The following is a 23,574-nucleotide window of genomic DNA, read 5'->3' on the forward strand; positions in this document are numbered from 1 at the left end:
GTCCTGACAGCGCCTGCTCTTGGAACAGGTTCCTGCGCATCTGCCTCTGCAGCAGGGGACTTGTGTTCCTGCGGGAGGGAGCCTCAAAGCCAAGAGCTGTGCTGGAGTTTGAGACACTCCAGGCTGCCAGCTGCTAGGATTAAGCTTTCCTCCAAACAGAATTAACACTTCCAGTTCTGACTTGGAGCACTTTGGCTGTCCCCGTCCTGAGCCTTTTTCATCACCACCCACCTACCAGCTCTGCCAAAAGGCCTCACTTTTCTTCTGAAGAACCATCTGTCCTTGTCCTTGAATCTCTTCTCCTTGAGATTCTCCTGCCTTCTCCATCCCCCAGTTTTACTCCAGCCCTGACCCTAAGTCTGTTTATTGATCCTAAGCCTGACTTGAATCACACTCCTTTTTTCAGGCCCTCTTTCTAAAGAGTATGACTGCAGCACTTCACTAAAGAGCGAATGCCCTTGTTGTTCTCTTGTTATTGGAAGTGTGAGAAAGTGTGTGGTGACCATGCCAAAAAAATCAGTAACCTTTCAGTGGCAGTTTGTAGAGCACAGTGAAACATTGCAAAAAGCTGCCGTCACACAAGGACTTTCTCCCTTGGCTGCAGGCACATTTGAACTGTGATATCTAGGGGGTGGAAAGCTGAGAGTGATTTCTCAACATTGTTCCTGAAATAATCCTGCTAAAGTCAAGAGGGCTCCTTGAACAGAGCCCCTGGAGTCCTACAGTGCTCAGAGTCACGGCAACATCTCTGTGCCCCACACAGAGGCTGAGGTGAAGAAAAGGCCCCTCTCCCCTTTGAGGTGAATTTGGCACCTCTCAAGATCACAGACTGTCATCCTGGTTTGGCACAAGGTATGAACCTCATCACTGAGAGTTTGTGGCAGAGTATTTTAGAGAAAGAATTTTGTATCAACACCTCAGATAGGATGAAGATATCCTGTAAAAGTATGTAAGCCTTGGGTTTTTCTGGTCAGCTCTTGTCAGAAGGAGAAAGCAGAATCGAAAATTTGACCTTTTTAGTGAAAAATGAATACTACAACATCTTGCTGTTTCACAGGTGGGAAAAACATAGAGGTAATTTAGAAATCTTGAAGTGTGGCAAAACAGGACTTCCATCTCTCAGCCTGTACTTCTGAAAAGCCATGGGACTGGGGGTCAGCTTCTCCCCTGCCTCACCCTGCCAGCATTCACCTCTGCCCTCAGCGCTCAGCCTTCAGTCCTCAAATCCCCTTTCCCCCTCCTGCCCCGGCTGCCTCGTCTCCTGACGTGTTTACGGCTGCCCCTCGGCCAGTCCCCTCCTCGGACACCCATCCATCTCCATGTGGCCTTTCCTCCTGTCTGTTTAAATGCCGCCTGTGATTTATGGCCCAGCAGCTCCCAAACACATCCCGGGTGTGTTATATGGCACTGGCGTAATGCAGACTCCCCTCAGCCATGGAGGAAGCAAATTTATTTATTTGCTAATTTATGCCTGGCTTTTGGTTTTTTTTTTTTTTATTCCTCGGCATAATTCTGATTTTAATGTTCCATCTACACCACATCAATATCCTTTCACCGCCAGCAAGAGAAAAGAAAAAGTAAATATTTCATTTCCCATTCCCTCCCCTCCTAAAAGGTTTAGCCAGAGCCGGCTCACCCGGCATGGCCCGGGGTGAGACAAATGGGAAGCGACTGTGGGCTGCCAGAGGGGTGCTTTATGGGGAGGGCAGTGCCCACAAGTGTCAGGTTTCCAGCATAGTTGCTATCTATTGGTGCATGAGCAGAACAAATGCAAACATCTCCTGTATCAGGTTAAATTACTGGCCTGAGCTAATCTGAGGCTCCAATCCATTGCTAATTTATCAGTCTGCTGATGCCATTTGCTGCATGGAGCTCTATTCAGAGAGCACATCAAGGTGCTCCAGGAAAAGAGAATAAAAAAAAGAGAAAGGAGACAGAGAGAGGAAGAAGGGGAACGAAACGTTATGCAGAAAGTATTAAAAGGCTGAAAGAAATCTTTGGCCAGGGGCATTGACAAAATCTCTTGGCAGCTGGAGGGATTTATGTCCTGCTGGATCCAGGACATCTGCCACGAGTCTTTGCCTGACTGAGGAGCATCGAGATTCTCACAGAGCCTCATCGTGCTCCCCATGCTGAGATACAAACCCTGTAGTCCTGGGTGCTCTTTGCATATCCCTAAAACTGTGGGTCAGGGACAACTCAGTTCACTATCCCTGCATTTTTTGGAGAGAGGATAGAAAAACAGTGATTTTGCTAAAATCCCAGTGGAGTCGAGGTCTCCCAGAGTGCTGGAAACACAGAATAATGTTCCACTGATCCAACTGCCCCAGCACCTTTTCTTAGTCTGGAAAGAGATTTCTGGTCACTGGGCAGACCCTCAGCAGAGGAGACCTCTATGCACACACAGCCTGTGGATTATAAAACTCCAGCGACTCAAAAATGTCACTGCACTGGGATTATACCTTGGCCAGAGGCTTCCTGCACCCCTGTGTGTGCCACTGTGGTGCTGAGCAGTGCTGAAGCGGGGATCACAAACCATAACCCTTGATTCCTCCCTTCCCTGCTGAACACAGAGCAAAAGCCAGAGTCTCCTCTGGAAACCAGGTTCCTGCTCTGGAGCTACTCAAGATCATAGTTTGTTTTCCTCCAAAAAGAACTGTTGCAAGACAAATACCTCTCTGCAGACCATTGAAGTAGGTCACATTAGGCAGGGCTCTGGAGAGTCTGACACTTCCCCATCAGCAGCAAGCACTGCTCTGCTCACTTCTTTCCCTTTTCTCCCTCTCTCCCCCATCCCTCCTCTCCTTCCATTGCTCTAACTCTGCAAAAAGGGGACTCTGTGAAAGGGAAACATCTCAAGGAAAGCCCGTGCTCTGCTTTGGCAGCTGGAAGAATCAATGCTAACACGGCCCCTGACTGCAGACAGCGACTTGCACTGGCACAGCATCATCAGCCGGGCAAAATCCTGATGGGCTTGAGCAGAGCAAGTCAGAGCTGGACAGGGATGGAGCCCTGTGGGCCCCAGGGAGCAGGACTGGGGTATAAGGACTGTAGTATAAGGTCAAACATTATTTAAGAGACAGTCATCGGGCACTGGAGCATCCCAAGGGATTCTATTCACTGTTCTCCAGAGCTGCTGGACAGACACAAAGAGTCCTGCTGCCCGTGCCAAGGGGGGTGACCAGGGACATCCCAGCTGGGCTGCTGCCTTTCCTCAGACTTAAAGGATGATCCCATCTCCTCCATGAGGGCACTCCCAGCTCCAGCATCACCTCCAGCACTGCTGTCTGCCCCTTCTCCCTCCCAGTGCCATCTAATGGGATGTCTGAGCCAGGACTCCCAGTTTGTTTTCCAGTTGGGAGTGATCAGCACAGTGGCACCCTCAGGCAGCTGAAGGCTATAATGCTGCAGGGATGTTACACCCCCCCAGCTGCCCCAGACAGACACAATGAGCATTAGTTAAACACAGGTACTTGTTTCAGTTCATAGATTAGCACCAGCCTCCCCTCAGCCCACAGGACGGGCAGATAAAGCAAAGTTTGTGTGATTAAATGATAAAATCTGAACATCACAGACTAAGCTGGCCCAGGCATGGAGTTATAACTGACCAGAAAAAGGCAACGGGAGATTTTTTTTTTTTTTTTCTTCCTTGGGCACTCTGCAGAGTTCAGGCAATAAACCCACTCTCCTCTCCCTATAAGGGCTGTAACACAGTGGAGCCCCACTGCCTCCCTGCACTCAGCACTCCCATGGCATTCCTGATAAACAGAGAGTAATAGCAGGAATATCTAAGGGCTTTGAGCAATAGGAGAGAGTGATCCCAGAGCCAGCAGCTCTCAGGCTCTCCGGGGGGACAGAGACAAAAACCTCAGGACCTCCTGCCTGCAGGAGGGACCACAGCCCCAGCACTGTGTCCCGCTCCCAGCAATCATCCAAAATCTATTTTGGGGCTGTCTGGTCCTGAGCAGGGCTCTGCAGCTCCAGCCCTCGAGGAAATGCAACCAGGATTATACTAACAAAGAGCAAAATTAATTCACTGGCTTGATGCTGTCTGAATTTTGAAAGAATTTCATTCTGGATGTTTAGGAAGCTTCTGTCTCTTGCAGATGAGCTGCATGGATTGCCAAATGTATGTCCTCTCAGAGGGAAAAATGAGGTTTATTTCTGTTACAAACCTACAGGACTTATTTCAGTTTTACATACTTCCTTTCTAAATGGAAGCGTTTTAGAGGAAAAGAAAATACTTCAAAAATCCTTCCCAAAAAAGTGATTCTGAAAATGTTTTGATCTGATTGATCTATCAAGCAGTGGCTGAGGGAAAGGAAAAGATGACAGCTGCTCCTTTTGTTGCATGCTGTTCTGATTAGCCTCAAATAAGATGCTCCCTGTCACCCCTGGCCCTCCACGCAGGGAATGCACAGAGCTCTGTAGGCTCCACTGAGGACAGCCCATGTGGGAGCAGTTCTCTCTCCTTCTGCTGGAGGGAAGAGATTTCTTTTTGCCCAGGACTGTTTGGAAAACCATGGTTGGATTTAAATTCAGAATAAAAATAATAAAAGTTTAGAGAAGGTTTAAGGGGTGTGGATATAAATATGCTGCTAGCAATAACTTTTCTTGCTTCTTTCCAGTGCTGTGAGATGCTTTTCTCTCTCACGAAGATTGTAGCAGAGTTCTATAAACTATGAACACCTGCAACCTTGTAGAACTATGTTTATGGTACAGTAGGAAAATATTTTGACAATGGATGTTTTAGGATTTTAGCCAATAACCCCAAGGGGTGCCTGATCCTTTGACCAATTAGACTATGAAGAAAAAAAGTTTATGAAAGTTGGAAAATAATTAAATAGATCAATCTTGCTGCACAATTCCTGCCTGCTGGGTCTCTCTTCTCCTCCCTACCACTGCAGGATACAGCAACAAAGGGGTCTTTCCAAGGGCTCAAAGGTAGCTTTAATTGTAATCAGCATTGTCTGTCTGGGAGCAGAATCAGGAGCATTCACACGGGGAAGAACTGTGGAGTTTCACAGAATCCCAGAATGGTTTGGGTTGGAAGGAACCTTAAAGTTCATCCCATTCCATCCCCTGCCACAGGCAGGGACACCTTCCGCTATCCCAGGCTGCTCCAAGCCCCATCCAACCTGGCCTTGGGCACTTCCAGGGATCCAGGGGCAGCCACAGCTGCTCTGGGCACCCTGTGCCAGGGCCTCCCCACCCTCACAGGGAAGGATTTTTTTCCTAATATCCGACCTAATTCTGCCCTCCTTCAGTTTGAAGTCATTCCCTCTTGTCCCATCTCTCCAGGCTCTTGTAAAGAGTCTCTCTCCATCCTTCCCGTCAGCTCCCTTCCCAGCACCCATCTGCCTCTGGCCCTGTGTCTGCTTTGACATCTCTGACTAACCTGCCATTGGTTCCAAGGACATTATTGATATTCCTTTCTCATATGAAAAAGCTGTGCCACAGCAGAGAGCCAAACCACCAAAGCCAGCAGGGTCCTCACCTGACTTAATGATGCAGAGCAGGCTCTCTGTGAGAGGCAAGAAGGATTTCTCCAAGGCTGTGGCTAAGCATAAGCCTGCACACACCTTTGATGGTGCTGCCTGATAGGGACTTCACATTCCCCTGCATCTTTGGGATCCTTACTATGTGTTTGAAAGAATTTTTCTGTCACTGGGAGAACACAAAATCCTCTCTTAGATATTTCCAGGCAGTGAAGACTTCCTTTCCAAGCTCTCTTTTCTAGGCAGATGATCCAAGTGCTGAGAGTTACAGATTATTTTTTGGTGCCAGAGGAGCTGAACAAAGGCCAGAATGGAAGAATTCAGCCACATTCCCCAGTGAGAAACAAGTTTGGCTCCAGCTCAAAACTCTGCTGCTCAGGTCCATCCATGGCGCTGAGGATAATCAGACAAGGAACTTGTTGGAATCTTAATTCAGAAAAAACCTGAGAGCCAGAGCTAATGGCTAAGTAATCCCCACATTAGATCTTTGACAAAGCTGAATGAGAGAACTGAGCTGCCAAACATTTCCAATTAAATGCAACAGTCAGGTCAGCACCTGGAGTGAGGGCAGGGATGGGACAGAGGGCTGGGGGTCTCTGAGGGCAGCTGGGACAAGCAGCACTTCCAAGGCTGTGTTAAACACGGCCACAGCACAGTGAAATACGGTCCTTAGTGCTTCATCTTCACCTCTGTGCATCTCTTTTCCTGAGGACGGGGGTAGCTATTCCATATCAACCCTGGTTGCATGGAAAGGACTTTTCTTTGCTTCTTTTCCTTCTTTGTGCCTCCTCTATCCCCAGCCCCTCTGCTCCCACCCAGGAGCAGAGGGTGATTTGTTTGTTGGCTGGAATGAAACCCACTTAATGATGAAGTCCATGGCTAAAGCCTGTGGACATCAGGGCAGCCTTAATGAAATTTCTGTGCCTGAAACACATTAGTAGGCACGAGCTGAGACTGGAAAAAAGATTAGACTGCTGAAGAGCTGGCAGAGCTGGAGCTTTCAGAGTGAAAATCAGCAGAGAGAGCAAGGCAGAAAAAGGAGCCAGACACACAAGGGGCTGCTCTGGCTGTGCTAATGTCTTGTCTGCCTGAGCCACCAACCTTCCCCCATGCTCATGCCTGTCCTTTTCCCAAATCCCTTCTGATCTCTGGCTCTCCCTGTGGGCCTGCACAGCCCTTACACGCTCCAATGGGTCCCCTCCATCCTCACTGGCCTGCACCAGAGCTGGCAGAGGGGATGAGATCCTGTGATGATAAAGGCAATAACCTGCTGGTTGTTTTGTCAGACAGAGGAGCCAAGGCTCTGGGAGCTCTGTAGAGATGCCCTTGAAGGGAAGGCTTGCGTGCTTTTGCTTGATTTCCATTCCAATTCTGTCCTGGATTTTAGTCCATTTTACACTTGGGCAGCAGAGATGCCCAAGGGCCATGTTTCTGTGCAGAGAGGAGAAGGGAGGTCAGATACAGGGAAGCCCTCAGGCTGTGTTAATGTCTCCCTGAAGACAGGGAGCTGAGCAGATGGCATCTCAGAGCCCAGCAATGTGCTCACACCAGCAGCTTTTATGACCCTTCAGCTGATGACATCATGCAAGTCACCTCCCAAATTTACACCGGGCAGCCTGGGGACAGGGGAAGAGAACATGGCTGGGAAGTCCCTGCAGTGCAAGAACAACTTCACTGCTTCGAGAGGAGCTGGCAGCTCCTCTCAGTCACTCAAAGCTTCAGAGCCAAGGCTGTGCACACTGGAACCAGGAAGCCAGCTGGGATTAGGAATGGGGCACCTTCCCTCCTGGACACCTCTGTCCAAGTGGCTCCAGAAATGCTTGGTGCAGTCAGACGTGGATCTGGGGGGTGATTTGCTGGGAACTGGGTGGGAGAGGACTTCTCTGTCTGGTGCCGCACACGGGGGTGCCCCCTTCAGGGCATCAAGGCCTGCTGGCACAGCTGGCTTTGCCCAAATCACCCAGGGACCCTGAACTCCTGGGATTTGACACAGCCACAGGCTTCACTCTGGTAGCAACATTAACCCTGAGTATGGAGTGACAGGACAAGGGGGAATGGCATCTGACAGAGAACAGGTTTAGATTGGATATTAGGAAGAAATTCTTCCCTGTGAGGGTGGGCAGGCCCTGGCACAGGGGGCCCAGAGAAGCTGTAACTGCTCCTGGGTCTCTGGAAATGTCCAAGGCAAGGTTGGACGGGGCTTGGAGCAGCCTGGGATAGCGGAAGGTGTCCCTCATTATGGCAGGGGATGGAATGGGATGAGTTTTCCAACCCAAACCATTCTGAGATTCTGATTTGCACACTTTCTCTGTGCCTTGAAATGTGGCCATCAATCATAGCATTGAAAAACCCTTTAAGTTCTGTTGCCTTTCTTTAAAAAGCAATGAATAATTATCAAACCATTGCAGCATTGGTCCTTCAGTTGCTCTATTTTTCTTTAATTCCTGGCTCTGACTGTCTCCCAGAAGACAAACGTTTGACTTTTCTGCTGTACCCTTTCAGATGCGTTACAGACCTGTGATCTTGTCTGTGCTCTTAATGGCTTTGTCAAGAGATCATTTCTGCTCAAGCCTGGTTAGTCTTAATAAAGATTAAATAAAGGCATAAATACATTTGTGGTTTCCTTTTTGCTGGGCTGTAATTTGACTAACAAGTTAAATTAATTTGCAAGCTAATAATTATTTGGTTAGAAGTCGATGGAAGGAAGTTTAAGTTGAAAATGGACTTTTCATGGAAATAAAAGAGGAACCAGTTTTTAGAAATATAAACTGAATGTGGGAAACAGGATGAGTGACATTTCAAAAATCCTTTCTCATTAACTGGCTTTAGCTTTCAGTATATGTCATTTTTATCCCCATTTGTAAAGCTAATATTTCTTTCTGTCACAACTGTTGGGCAGACAAATCCACAAAGCCAGAAAATGTTGGTGATGGAGTTACAAAAGCAGGGAGATCATCAGGAAGATAACAGTCCATTTTCAAAGCTTGAATCCCAGAATGAGTTACTTTCCCCTGTGATCTCCAAATTCACATCCAGGAAAACAATGTTCATGCTGTGCTGCTACAGAGCATTTTGTGGTCTAAATGGAGAGAGTGTTTTGGCACTCTGTTTTCATTTGTTAATTGACTCCTCTCTTACTTAAGATAGGAATTGGAATGGTTGGTGATAAATGGATTACACAGCGCTCTTTGTTTCAGCGCAAAGCCTGTGAAATAAATGCAAATTCCTCCCCACACCACCAGCAGCACTGCAGCAGGTAAATGTGTGCAGGGATCTGGGTGTTCCAGGGACCTGAGAGTCCTTTCATCTCTATCACTGGTGTTTAACTCAATAATTACCAAAAAATGTGAATAAATAACTCATGGAGCACAGTCCAGAATCCACCACTGATTTTCCTGCATGATTTACGTTAATTCAGTCTCTGTGAGGGCTCACTGAAGTCCCTCACTCTCACATATTTTGCTCATCAGGTCTGGCTTCAGCAGGAAGGATGGAGAGTCTCCAGTTTCTGCCCAGTGCCCAGGATCCTGCCTGCAAGGGAGATTTAACTGGTGGGACATGTATCCATACCCAGTCTGGTGAGTGGGATTGAAGGTCTTCCTTTTCCCAGGGGAGCATTTCCACCAGGGGAGGCCTCAATAGCTTTTTCAAACAAAAAGAGGGAGCCTTGCACAACACGCTGGCCTGCACTCCCAAAGATTGCCAAAGAGGCCTTTGCACTCTCTAAACTTGACCAGAAATTCCCATTCTTTGGTCCTGCTCACAGGTTTCCTGTTTTAGCACTGGTATTTTAGATCCAAGTTCCAAAACACATAGTTCAGTTCACTTCAGGTGCTTAAAAAAACACAGATCTGTGCCTAACTCTGTCCTTTATACTGGTTCTGACCCTCAGAAGCCAGAAGGTGCTGGCAAGCTCTGCTGCAGCTCCATATGATTGCTTTGTGGCTCCCTCTGCTCTTTAGAGGGGAAGGAAGACATGTTCTTGCTCCCATCCAGGCTCCATTGCCAGGCTCTGATCTTCCAAATTATCACCCTACAGAGAGACCTTTAACAAGGGCTGGCTTGTCCCCTCTGCTGGGTCTCCAGCAAGCATTTCTTCAGTGTCAGAGCTGCAACTCTGCATTTTTCTGCCTCCTCACATAGGATCTTTCTGCTTCTTACTCACTCCTTCCCCTCACTCCCCATCCCTCTCCTCTCTTTCAACTCATTCCATCATTTTCACTGAGGAGGATCTCTCCCGTGGTTTTTATTGCCAGCCCATGTTGTCCTGACATGAAAAGCTAATTCAAAAGGAGACAACTTCTTCAGAGGGAATTGAAGACTGCAGCCATATTCTCAGCTTTATGTGGGATCAGAAATTGACAGAAAAACATAAATCATAAGAACTAGAGCTGATTTGCAACAGGCAGAGCTTACAGTTCCTGGCACAACAGCAACAAATTGGAATTTGGCTTGTACTGAGTGAGAGCCCTTCTCACTGATCCCTCTAGACACTGATCACACTGGGTAGCGAGAACCAGGCTTGGAGATGGACTGACAGATGTGAGTGGCAAGAAAAGGGCTGAGGTTGTGCCCCACTTCACCTTACAGCCTCTGCTCAGAGAAACTGTATGCTAAAGATTCAAACACATTCTGCTTTTCCATCTTACTACTCATTGTTTTAACTCCACCAAAGGCTGAGTTCATGGGAAATGAAGTTCCCCCCTTGCAGTGCGTATTTCCAACTCCAATTTACTTTCCTCAATAAGTCTTTATAAAAACCAACAACAACAAATCCATCTCCAAATAAACTTTGCAGAACAAATAAACAAGGAAAGTCCTTGTTGCTTCCACCAGCGACTGCACAGGACTGATGGAGAGATGAGACAATGCTGTAACTCCGTGAGGGATGGCTGATGTGACAGCAGAAGCCAGGCAGAAGGAAGCAGAAGTGGTGTTGAGAAAAAAGAGAGAGGTTTCTGCAGACAGGAGGGGGCCTCATGTCGATGCTCAGACTTGCCCTTGCCAACACAAAAGGAGATGCAAGAGCCCTGGAGCTCTCAGCTCACACCAGAGCAAAACTGCAGGCAGGGCTGTGAAATCCCTGAGGACAGGAGGAAGAGACACTCGCCTGCAAAGAGCTTCACTGCACCCCTTGGAGCCTGGGTGAAGGTGGAAGAGCTTCTGAAGGTGCCATCTGGCTGACAACTGCTCTGGCACTTGAGTTGGCATTTAAATTCAGGGGAAACTTAGGCAAAGTCTCAGGCACCACGTTCTCCCTCCTCCCACATTTCATGACACCCCACAGCTGAGCCTGGGGAACGAGCCCTGCTGACCCCATCCCCTCCCTGTAGCTGATCCCAGACGCACCCAGGAAGAGGTTTGGCCCCTAAATGAATTCTGCCTGTGGTAGGCAAAGTCCTGAGAAGCTGTAATTTGTCATTCACCACAGCTGCTGCTGCAGACACAAAGCCTGGCCCACAGGCTCAGCTGAACCTTCTCCCCTTCTCCTGGGATCTCACCATCCCTTTCCTTTCTCTAGCACCTGAAGTTAAATAAAAATGGTAGGAACAAACACTGGGAAAAAATACCTCTAGTCAGATCAATGGATTTCATTTTTACAGCAGTCTTAAAAGTTTCCTTTCTCTTTAACAGCATTTGTTTTGATTTTCTTTTGGTTTTCATCATAATAAAGTTACAACCTGAAAGAAGGGGATAAAAAACCAACTTTCAAGCAGGGTTTTTCTTGGTTTCTTTTCTCACTTAAAGCTGCCGCAATATTTAGAGTTGCTAAAATGAGGAAAAATTGCCCTTTTATTCTCACAGAAAGCCTGTTTCAAAGAATCAGCATTTTTCAATGAAAAATGGTTTGTTGAAATTTCCCAACAAGTGCTTTTCCTGAGAGCACTGAGCATAGTCCTGCTAATGCTTGCTTTCTGTGTGGAGGGTGTGGATCCCCCTCAGCCCTCACAGGAGGTGTTTGTGGGTATCAGGTCAGATAAAGGCTACTTGAGATTTGGAGCAGGATTTCTGTCTTGGACATCCCATTTTCCAGACACTTCTGCAGATGTAACCTATTATTATAATCTTTTTCACTTTTTCCCCTTTCCCAAACATTGTTTTTTACCTGCAGCAGGGGAGGTAGCCCTGTGTCCCAAATCCCAGCAGGGAAGCTGTGCTCCTGCAGTGCATTTCTCCTGGAGATGCGAGCTATCCTCCTGGGTGTAGAATGGAACAGACACCCCCCCTCTTTCTTCCAGCTCTGGCAAGAGCCTCTGCATGGTCAGACTTTTCCAAAACAAAGTGCAGACCTGTCCTTGAGGCTGTGAGGGTCACTCGACCTGGTAGCTGCTGTGGGAGCTCCTAACTCAAGCTAAAATCCTCCTTTTTGGGGTTTGGATAACCATGCAAGGTTGGAGTGGCCAGGGCACATCTTCCCTGCAGGATGATCCATACCACTGTCCATTTTAAAGTGCTGGAGTGTTGAAAAGAACGGGATTGAATCCTTGGAACAGCCTGGCTCCCTGGCCCCGGCCCTGCCTCCTGCCTCCACGAGCGGGTGCTGGCAGAAGATGGAGCCGGTCTGCAAAATGAGCATCTCCATGGAGATAAGCTGGGAGCACAAGAAGGTCAGAGCCAAAGCATCAGGAGCAGCAGAGGAGTTCTTCAAACTTCATTTCCTTCCAGAGAAATCACTTGATGGAGATTTGTTGAACGTGACACCTGGCTGCCTCGCGTTGCCGGCTCGAACAAGGAGACAAAAGAGGGAGCTAATTGTTTCCAATGCATTCAAGTTTAATATGGTGCATTTTTAATCAGGGCTGGAAAGGGGAAGGGAATCAATTACCTCTCTCAGGGGCAGACACCACTGGAAGGTGATGCCGTGTGGAGAAAAGGAATTGTGGCATGATGCTGAGGCTCCCTGATGGAGAGAGACCAGGGTGCTCCTTGTGTGCCAGGTGCTCTTGGTGGCTCCAGGGAGGCTTGCCACGAAGTGGCACTGTGACACCATCCATGAGGACAAGAGCAAGGGGAAGTGCTGCTGAACCACCCTGCCTTGGGGTGCCCTTGTGCCTGGGGGAACTTTACAACCCTATGGGATCATCTGCTCTGGAGGAGGAAATAAAGACACTTCAGAGCTCTGTGAACATCCTTTCCCACATCTCTGGTGGGATCTAGTCCCCTTCAAGACATCCTATTCCTTAACTGAGCAGGATTGTGGTAGCCCATTAACTGGTAGGTGCTTGGTGCCCTGTCATGGGGGAGAGGAAAACAAAGGCACTTTCATGGATGGGATGCAGATCTCTGGAGAATTCTGTGCCTGTAGATCCATGCCAGGGAGCTGGAATTGAAGGGCTGCCAGTGAACAAACACAGGAATCCCAAGGACTCTCAGAGAAGCAAATCCCCATGGCACAGTGTTGAGACAAGTACACAGAGCGAGGAGCTGCTATTGCTGAAAACTTATGTTCAGATTGCTCAGCAGAGCGAAGCTGAAGTCTCCAAGGAGCTCAATTTCATGCCTTTAATGAGAATTTTATTTCCTACAGGAAGGAGCCAAAGTCCTTCAATTCAGTGTAATATTTTGCAAGAGCAGATGGGTCTCAGGATCCTTCATTCTCAGAACCCTCAGACTCAGTCTTTGCCAGGCAGAAATCACAGCCCCTCCATGTCCTTCAGCAGGACACTTTGGGAGGGGTTGAATTTATTCTCCTTGGTTCTGAGTGACTTCGGTGCCTATTGACATCCACACCACAGAGATTTCTCTGCAAGGCCTAAGGGGACCGATTCATCTGGCTGAAAATAAGATCAGTATCACCATCTGAGGGGCCCTACAACCTCCTAATACCTGCATGGTATCCCTACAGCTATCTGGAGTACCTGATGTTTCGCAAAACATACTGGACACCTCTTCTTAACCAGCTGAAAACAACCAGTGCTTGGCCAGTTTGATGCAAAAAACTTGTTCAGTTGTTATATGGGACAAGGGCTCTACAGTGCTGCAGTTTGAGGATGGAAATGATCTCCTAGAATTAATTTGGGACATTTTGCTTTTGAAGTTGGAGCTACACTAATATATGGCACTGTAAAACCAGAAAGAATAAAACATAAACAGCATCCATTAAAATAAAATGGTGAGTACAAAGTGAGTGCTAAAGAAATAGATGCAATGGTGAAATTCACCTTACACATGTAAGATTGACCTCAGGCCTTCACTGCCAGGCAGAATTGAATTCTTTTTCACTTTGTGTCTTTCTGTTTCTCTGTGTTTTCTCAATGAATCTCTGCAAGATGCTGTTTATGGATGAAATGCAGCATGCTTCTTGAAAGATTTATTAATCAGAACTGCCAAATTCATAATTACTTTCTGGGCACTGAAATTGTTTGGCCTTATCAAATAAATGAGAATAACCACTGATTATTGTTTTTGGAGAAAGGAGTAGCTGGTAACAAGGAAAAAAACATGCACATATGAGAAAGAGAAAGATAATACAAATGGTCAGAGATGTGTTCATGGAGAAGTTTGAGTGGTCAAATGACTCATCTGTCTGAAAAAAGAAACCTAATTTTCATAATATGAGGCACTCAAGCAGTCAGTAGTGCTTTCACTCCAGCACGATGGATGGACTTCATTTGTTTCCCTGATCCTCTTCTGCCACTGCCTTTTTATGGTGCAGAGGTAGCTGGATTTTCCCTCTGTTGCTTTGAGTTCAAAAATAGGAACTTCTGTTCAACAGAAATTACTGACATTTAATGCCAGTGAGAAACTTGTAAAGACCTCGAGATTTTAAATTTTTCCACTTCTGGGGCAGAACAGCCACACCTGATACACAGATGCAGCCCTACAAGTTTTTTAGGAGTGCTTAGGGGCTTTTTCCACTGGCCCTGAGATTTTTGAAAGGTATAAAAACATGTGAACTTGTGATTAGAAACTCTCACCACACCCAGAAAATCCAGCCAGCTGTTCCAGGAAACCTCATCCACAGGTATGGGACACCCAGCCTGGAGTGGAAGAAGTTTCACAGCCTTCAAAAAAGGAAGATGTTTGTGCCCACCTGCTTTTTGGACATGGGAATGGACATCTGTCTTTACTGCCATGACTTCAGTTGCTCTTCAGGAAGAGGGGTAAGAGCCAGGTGCTGTTCTGGGGGCTGCAGCCCCCAGCGCTTGGCTCTCTGTGCTCCTGCAGGACCCTGCAGTGCTCCAGGGGGAGCAGGGTTAAACTCTCTTTCAGGCTGCTGGCTTGGGGATTCCTCTCTTTCCCACTTCCCAGCTTTTGCAGATTTTTCCCCTCCTCTCTTCCTGTGATGATTCGTGGGGGGAAAGTACAATTCTAAAATGAATAATTGATATTCTTTCAAAGCTATCTCCTTTACTCTACTTGTTCTCTTAATTTACTTGGTTTATAGCAACTGATGACAGAAGCCTATTGTTTTGCTGAAACATTAACTTCACAAAGTCATTCCGCTCCCATCTGCAGCACTAAAATTAATGATTCCCTCTGCAACATCTGTTTAATTAACTATCGGCACCATAGAAGAGGCATCCAAATACCCCAGCGACTAAATCAGCCTCAAATTAGGGAAATACGATGTTAAATTGTATCAGAGAGAAGCAGAGATTATCCTTTGGAGTACTGACACTCATTAGCCACCAGCCACCCCATGTATCTTTTCCATGAAGAAGTGTCAGCAGCTCTTTGCCATAAAGTTTGCATTTAAGGACTCCTTTTCAGTAGTCACGGGGAAGGGGAGGGGTTGGAGGGATGGGGGCGAGCTGAAGCCAGTGCTCCATCCTCTGTATTGACGGATCTGCTGCTGGGATGAAAGATAAAGGTAAAACTGTGCTGCCACTGGGCGTTGCCATCGTGCTCTTGGAGTCTCATGCCAGTTCCCAAATGCCTGACCATTCCCTGCAAAGACAGCAGGACTCGCTGAAAAAGCTGCCACTGAGAGCAGGAACGTCCAGGGCTACTGCTGGAGGCTCCAGACTCTTGGATACCCAGGAAGAGAGAGATGGGAGAAGGCAGCTCTAAGGGAGGAAGAGGGGAGGATAAGAGATTTGGATTTCCAGTCTCTGAAGTCCCTGGGGGTAAACAGGTTCCTGGCAGACCCCACTGCTGATGTAGCTGCATGGCCAAATTTGTATGGGCAAGGCACAAAATAAGGGGCTGATCAAAGAGTTTTTGGGGGTTTTTTTTGACTCATTTTCCCTACTTTGAACTCCCCCTTACGTTGCTGTGGCAACAAATGCAGCGTGAAATTGCAAGTTTGCAAAACATACTCAGTCAGCAGCAGCAGCAAAGCAGCTCCAACAAAGGCAAGGGAGCAGCAGCAAGGTGGGAGATGGGCAGGGAGGGGACCTGGATCCCACCACAGAGAGAGAGGAGAGGAGAGGAGAGGAGAGGAGAGGAGAGGAGAGGAGAGGAGAGGAGAGGAGAGGAGAGGAGAGGAGAGGAGAGGAGAGGAGAGGAGAGGAGAGGAGAGGAGAGGAGAGGAGAGGAGAGGAGAGGAGAGGAGAGGAGAGGAGAGGAGAGGAGAGGAGAGGAGAGGAGAGGAGAGGAGAGGAGAGGAGAGGAGAGGAGAGGAGAGGAGAGGAGAGGAGAGGAGAGGAGAGGAGAGGAGAGGAGAGGAGAGGAGAGGAGAGGAGAGGAGAGGAGAGGGTTGGGTGGCTGTGGAGGGACAAGGTGGGCAGGGGAGGGCGGGTGGCAGTCAAAGGGAGGTGGTGTAGCTCAGATTCCTGCTCTGTAGTTATTAAAATACACATCTCCACCCACACAGTCTGCTGCCTATCCAGAGGTGTTACCTCGGATGAACTCTCTCCAAAAAGGGAACCCTCTGGGGATTTTCACCACTTCCCAGCGAACTTGGGAAGCATTAGGTTGTTCACTTTAAAGAATGAGCCTGAACTCCTGGAAGCACTGAAATAACTCTGAGGTTATTCTCTAATGCATGAGCTCAGGTCAGGAAAGTGCATCCACCGAGGCCTCTGGGGTGAGATTTTTCAAAAGCACACCAAGCCCGAGGCTCAGTGCCCACAAGGGCCAGATTTTCATCAGAGCTCAGTTCCCATTTAGGCAGCTAATTAATCTTTGCAAACACCTCAAAGTATCTAAACTACATCTGCAGCTGTGATGTTGCCCTGAAGAATGGCTGTGGCTAAACTAAAACTTCTCAGTTTGAAAATCCATTCACTCCCTCTTTGGAAGGGTGTCTGCTGCCTTTTTTGACAAAACTGAAATTTCTGATTGTTGTTTTTTGGCTTAAAGAATCAATGCACATCAGAAAGTCTGGTCTGAAATCTCACCTTTACCTTGTCCTCAAATCAAACATAAACTTAAGCACCAGGGAGGAGTTGAATTTGGCTCCTTTAAACCCATATGACCAATTTAAATGTAGCGTGTTGGCACACTGGGCACATCTATAAATGATGAATAAATTTCAAGGGGAGCAAGGAAAAACAGGATAAATGAGGCTGCTGTGAGACAACAAGCAGAAATACCACCCTTGATTCAAGAGGAACTGAAGTCAATAGACATTATTTCTCCTATACAAGATCTGTGTCACCCTCAATGTTCACTGAGATAAGCAGATTCTAGCCCTTTCCTTCTCATCTTTTCCCAAACATCCTGGTTGTCTCTGTGTCTTGACATTGTCTCTCAGTGGACAGCTCAAACCCCACCAGTAACTCAAGGTTTTTGAAGGTTCCTTTCCACAGTCCTGCATTCTCTTGTCTCCCAGCAAAGATGCAGTTGTTGATTTGGCTTAGTTTAAGGACAGACAGGGGGTTTGTGTCTCCATGGAAGACAGTCCTGAACATTTCTTTTAATGAACTTTCAAAGTGGATTTGTCAAACCTTGTTCAAGTTTAAGATAAGTCTATATAATTCATGGTGAGAATGTTTAAGACCGTTGCAAGAAGTTTTGACTTGTTTGCTTTAAAAATTAATTCAAACTAACACACTCAGGCCCCCCTTTGTAGCCACGTCCTGTGGATGCTTCTTGCTCAGGACAGAATTGCAGATGAGTGACCCAGTTAATAAAACCCTGCCTTGTTGAAAGAGGCTCCTGTGTGGCTCCAGCAGGAGGAAGAGTTTCTTCCCACGTGACAAATATCTCCATTTGTGACATCCCCACACTTCAGCACGCAGGGAAGCAGAGCCAGGAGCTGCTTTCCCAGCGCTCATGGGCTGAGGTTATTGGCAGAACTCTACTGACAGAGCATGTAGAGAATGTACCAAACCACATTTAAAAGTGTGACATGAAATTCAAAAGCAGCCAGGGGAATTACAATGCTCTGGAGCAGGATAAGATGCTAAAGGAGCATGAAACACATGTTATGCTTAATGTGATTTCTTTTTTTTTTCTAAGACTGTTTCCTTTCCAAGCTTGCCAAGGAGTACATGGAGCTGTCAGAGTACAACCTCAGACATGAGCAGTCATGGCAGGAGTGGTGAGGTGGATCCAGAGGCAGAGCCAGGCCAGTTTATGCCTCCCCTAGATAAGGGAGTCAGGTGAGCACTGGCTGTGACACAGCACACAGAAACCACTCCACATAGAGAGAATAAGGAACAGAAGTGTTATTCCATGTGCAGAGGATCTCCAGCCCTGGATATTACTGGTAATGCAGTGAGAAGGAAGAGAGGGAGGTTGAAGGCTTCAGGTGAGAGAGTGTCCCTGGAATAACCAGTGCTGGGAAATGAGGGATCAATATTTATTTGGTAAAATGGCACATGGCTCTGAAACGCAGTAGATGGGGAAAGAGACATTGTTTGGATGATGGCCCAGAGAAGCCAGCAGGGACTGGATTGTCATTGTGATTGGATCTGCACACACACCCAGGAGAGCAAAGGCACTGCCATGTTATATTTATAATTTTAAACAGATTGGATGAAATAATAGTGGGAGAAGATATAAGGGAAAAAGGTGTCCTAGGACTACATAATAGATCAGTGCCAGAGCTGGGAATTGATTTCTGAGACTCACAGTCCTCAGCCCATTATAATAAAACCCACTGAACACGAGGAGTCTCTCTCTTTGCTATTATCCTCAAGGTTTGGATTTATGTATTTATTTATTTACCAAACACAGAGGAATGACAAACAGAATGAGAAACACAGAGCGCTCAAGAAAGCTCATAAAGTCCTTTTCATATCTTTAATCAATCATGACTAGTGTGTCTCCCATCCATTTTTTTCAGTTTAAAATAGAATAAAGATGTCCCCTCACATCATAATCTGTCTCCAGGCAGCTGTGCTCCTTACATCAGCACAATGACCCAAACTACAGGGCTGTATTAACAGATACCATCTAGGCTTTAATGGAGTTCAGCCACTGGGATTAGCTCCCTGGAATGGAGTTTGGGCTGCCAGGCACTGCACACAACTGCGAGCACATTACAAGTTATAGGCATCAATTCTTTCTAAGTGAGAAACCATTCCAAATTCAAAACACTTCAGACCTAATAACAGGAAATTATCTTGATGGATTCCCTTCAACAGGTAAAAAAAAGGAGATGAGGAGAGAGGGTCAGGCGTCCGATCAAAACAAAATCATATCTGTGCTTTTTTCTCTAGTTCAGAGCAAAGCAGGAGTTTGGATTTAGATGTCAGGGAGGGAACAAATTGTGGAAATGTAGGGTGGAATGAGAAAGAAAGTTTGTAAACTACACTTGCAAGGAGAAAATGAAATTTTGCCTGCCTATTTGGGTCACCGTGTACCAGAAGTGTCAGTCTGACCCAGAAGGGACTTCTCTAAGAATCCTGAAAAGTCCCTTGCAGCTCCTTAGGGTATTTTTCCAAATGGAGTCAGGAGTTAATTTTCGTGGAATTATAGGATAATAAACTGATTTGTGTTGGAAGGAACCTTAAAGCTCATCCTATCCCACCCCCTGCCATGGGCAGGGACACCTTCCACTATCCCAGGTTGCTCCAAGCCCTGTCCAACCTGGCCTTGGACACTTCCAGGGATGAGGCAACCACAGCTTCTCTGGGCACTCTGAGCCAGACCTCACCACCTTTTTTTTCCCTTAGCTTTCATATTTCAAGGATGTCCAATGTGGGCATCCTTAATGAGACCTGACTTTTCAGATCAGAAGACACTCTGCTTCATGAAAAGCAGGTCCTTTTTAAAAGTGTCTTTGCTCAAGTACACACTGGGAGTGCACTCTCCAAAAGTGTTCACAGTGTCTGAAAATATTGTCCATTTGCCCCTTTAATCGCTGCCAATGATCCAGGGCTAGAAAACCCTGGAGGAGAAGAGGAAGGGTCAGAGTTCCAGTGATGAACGCTGGCAAGCTGAGTCACTGATGAGTTGCGTCCTATAATCCATCATTTTTAAACCTTGCTTGTCCAAGAGCTTTCTGTGATGTCAAGCTGAGTCATTTCTGCCCATGAAACACGGAGGAAGGGAGAACCTTATTTCATCTCCTGGCACTGTGGCCATGCACAAATCCTGCTGCTGCCCCATTTTCTCCACGTCTGTCCCACTCATCCCCAGCATGTGCATTGGCCAAGCCACCATCTGACATCCTTGAGAGAACAAAGCTTCCCCAAGCCAGCAAAAGAGTCCCCTAAGGAAAAAGAACTGAAAACAAATTGAAAGCAAGACAGACAAACCAAAAGGCAGATTTTCCTTTCAGCATATTTTTGGAAGAGGAGGGGAAGGAAGTCCCTTGTGGGCAGAAACCTGCACTGCCATTGGATTTCCAGCTCAAGTCAGAAGCCCAGGGAAAAGACAGCTCTTCACCAGTGGTCAGGAGGGACTGCAAACACAACAAAGCTTCTTGTAGACAAACAGCACAGGGGAGTCACCAGGGACTAGCTCATTAGTCACACAGCGTTTGCACATGCTGATGGCTGAAGGCAAAATACGACCTTAGGTTCCATTATCACACCAAACAATGTCTGTTGTTGCAAGAGGAGAACAAGGCAGAGCAAATGTACTGCATGAGATGTGAAGGACAGGGCTTTGATGGTGACAAGATGTTACAGCAGCTGCAAAGGGGGATGTCCTTGCTTATCATCTCTGGCAGGGTGGTGGCTCAGACCTGGGACGGTGCCAGGTACTGGAGAAGGGCACTCTGGAATAAACCTGGTCTTCTCCAAAGAGCTTTAACCCTAAATATCTAAAATCTCCCAGTGGGTGAATATCAACAGACAAGACAGACCAAGGAGGAGTGTGATGATACTAATGTTGTTGGATATCAAATTCTTCATGAAAAAATCAAAGCAGAAACTATCACAGACTATGGGGAGAGAGGAGTGTTTCGCAAAGAGCAAAGCACCCAGTCCACTGAGAACTGAGAGTGTTCTCAAAGTCCCTGAAAATGCTCTCTCCCCACCCACGCAAGGTGACATTTGTCTTCACACGGCAGGTGAGCCCTGAGTACTGTTGTATTCAGAAAAGAGAGTGACTGAAGCAGTGGGAAAGGCTGGGTGCTGGAAACCTTCATAAAGATCAACTTCATGGGCAGCCCTGTTGTCTTTTTCTGGTTTCACATATCACCTGGATAAGTCTTCCATCACTCAAAAAGAAGTTAAAGTGCTAAACATCCTATGGCTTTCCATGAGATGACCCAAACCTTCTTTTTGTCTGAGGAAAGCAAGGGCACTTTTTATACTTGAAATCAGATCTAGAGTAAGATTTCTTGAAGGGACCAAGGTTGCTATATCAGATGAGTTTGGGTCTGCTGACCAGATCAGCAGGGCTCTGTTTAGGTCTCTGAGGGCTGCAGATGTGAAGTCCTCCAACACACATTCAGCCCCTCCATTTTCTTTCTTAAGAATAAATACGTCAATATAATAAAGAGAGAAGTTATAAGTACAGGTTTAACCTCATGGAATGAATCCCAAAGCACCAAGGATGGATTTGTGAAGACTTCTTGAAAGTTTTCTCATCAGTAACATTTGCATGTCTCTTCTTCTGAGTCTTGACATATTTTACATCTCTTTTGAGGGCTTGAAACATAGGAAGAACAGATTTAATGGGAAGCAGTGGCCTCCTGCTTCCAGGAAGATATTGTTAGGGTTGGCTGAAATGAAGAAGGTTCATCAGCATGTTCTCAGAGCTTCTTGCTGTGGCACTGAGGAAGATTTAGCATGTTCTGATATCCATTTCCTTCCCAGCTCTAATCTTAACACCCACCTCCTGCATGCTAAATGAACATTGCAGCACTTCATAATGGAGACAGGAAATTAATTCCTCATAAAGGGCGTTTTTTTTTCTTCCTACCCCTCTTATTAAGACTCCTCAGCCCTGTCAACAGCCAACTGAGCTTCCACAAGTCATAAAGGTGCATTTCTGCAGTCTCATTTCCTCAAGTCTCCTGCTTGATGAATTATGCCCATTAATAACCTTCCCATTGGAAGAGCAGCTGCTGGGATTCACAGGACCTTGTTGGATGGTGTAACCCCGACCTTTAGCAAGGGCACTCTGGAAAATGCAGGCACGAAGCAGAGGGGCTGATGATCTGAATCTGCTCTGCTCAGTCCCTATTAGAGGCAGCAGTTAGAGAAAAAAGACCCTCCCTGGTCTTGACCAAGGATTCCCATGGGAACTTTCAGAGCTGGACCACCCTCCTGAACAACATCTGAAACAAAGTCTTTGATCCTGGAGTCTGGTGTAACTTTTATCATTTCCACATCTTTTGCACCCACTAAGGGCATGCATCCATGTCTCCAGGGTACAGGATGTCCAGAACAAGGTTTTAAGAGGAAAAAGTTCATGGAGTTGTCTAAAAATAGCCTTTCCTTGACAAATAAATTAACCAAGAAGTGTAAAATCCCTATGTTTTTTATTACAAGTTTTCTCTCCAACCCATAATCTGTTGGGAAATATTTTTTTTTTGGTGGATGTGACTAATCTTTAATTATAAAGAATATAATTTTAATGTGATCATTAGAATGGACCGAGCTGCATCGAAGTGACAGATCTGGTTTAGAATTGTGCTGTTTCACCCAGGTTTGAGCTCAGCAGTGTCAGACAAGTGGAGATGATGTTTAGTGAGATGGATGCTAAAACAGCAGGCAAAATTCTGTGAAATGAAAATGGATCATCTCCATGTGATATGGATTTGGAAGAAACCAGGGTGAGAATTTGGAGCTGGTATCAGAAGCTGGAGGGCAGTGGAAAAGAAACACACAGATTGCATCCTCAATTTTGGTAGAAACCTTAAAAAAACGTAATTCATGTAGCTCTCAAAAATAAAAGCACAAGACCAATTCGATGATCTCAAAACTAGAGAAAATATCCCAGGTACACGATGTTTGGAACTTCCCTCGGTTCCCTTTGCAAAATGGTATGTAACATTTAATTTTGATTTTTCACATACCTACACCATGTAAGCTACAGAACAGCAGCATAACGTGGCTCTTCACAGGATTTTAAAGCTTTTCTAGCAGGCCTAGATGAAATGTTCTGTAGAAAAGTACAGTTACGCTGTGGTTGCCTAGCAAATGTCTCTGAGAAAGTGTATCTGTTTAAAGAGAAAAACAAATTAAGTATAAACCATCTGCAAGGCCATGCTCCCTGGGGACAGTAGATTTCTGTAAGACTCAGAGGGCAAAATTGTCAAAATCTCTTGTTAAAATAGAGGCAGCACATCACAGCCACGGACACCAGAGATATTAAAGTGAAAAACCCTGCTAGTTCTGGCTCAAAGTCAGAAATAACTGAGTGCTTCGAGATCTCTTGACCCCAGGGAGTTATTAGTAACATTTTTAAAGTCATCTTTAATGTTATGTGTCTTTTGTTTTCAGTATCTTAAGAAATTACACCCCAAAGGGGAATGGACTCCTCAGTTCTGTGCCAGTCCCTGAAATACGAGGTTGGTGTCTCTAACTCCAGAACCAAATCTGTGTGTCCATGAAGGGAAATACACTCTGTGTCTGCCTCCTAATGGCTATTAAACTGTCTTTGGCAAGGGATTAATGGACTGGTTTGGCTTTTCAAGCTCTTGCTTCTATTGCTGAAATATTTCTTTAAAATCTTTCAAATTCCCTCCTTCCTTCCAAAATCTTCTCCCACCTATTAATAAAAGAGACAAGCTGGCAACTTGGAGTCTCTGATGTCGTGGCCTCTGCTTTTCACTCAGGGGGAT

The 23,574-nt window shown here is 46.3% G+C and overlaps 1 long non-coding RNA gene across 1 annotated transcript; it reads left to right on the plus strand.

Annotated features, from left to right (window-relative positions):
- Nucleotides 1-591: 591 nt before the first annotated feature.
- On the plus strand, nt 592-23,534 carry LOC116454481. Its single transcript, XR_004244117.1, has 3 exons — nt 592-852; nt 8,969-9,076; nt 23,234-23,534. It is a non-coding gene; the product is annotated as an uncharacterized LOC116454481 (long non-coding RNA).
- The last annotated feature ends 40 nt before the right edge of the window (nt 23,535-23,574 follow it).

This window comes from Corvus moneduloides, chromosome 21, assembly GCF_009650955.1.
Source record: "Corvus moneduloides isolate bCorMon1 chromosome 21, bCorMon1.pri, whole genome shotgun sequence".
Taxonomy (NCBI): Eukaryota; Metazoa; Chordata; class Aves; order Passeriformes; family Corvidae; genus Corvus; species Corvus moneduloides.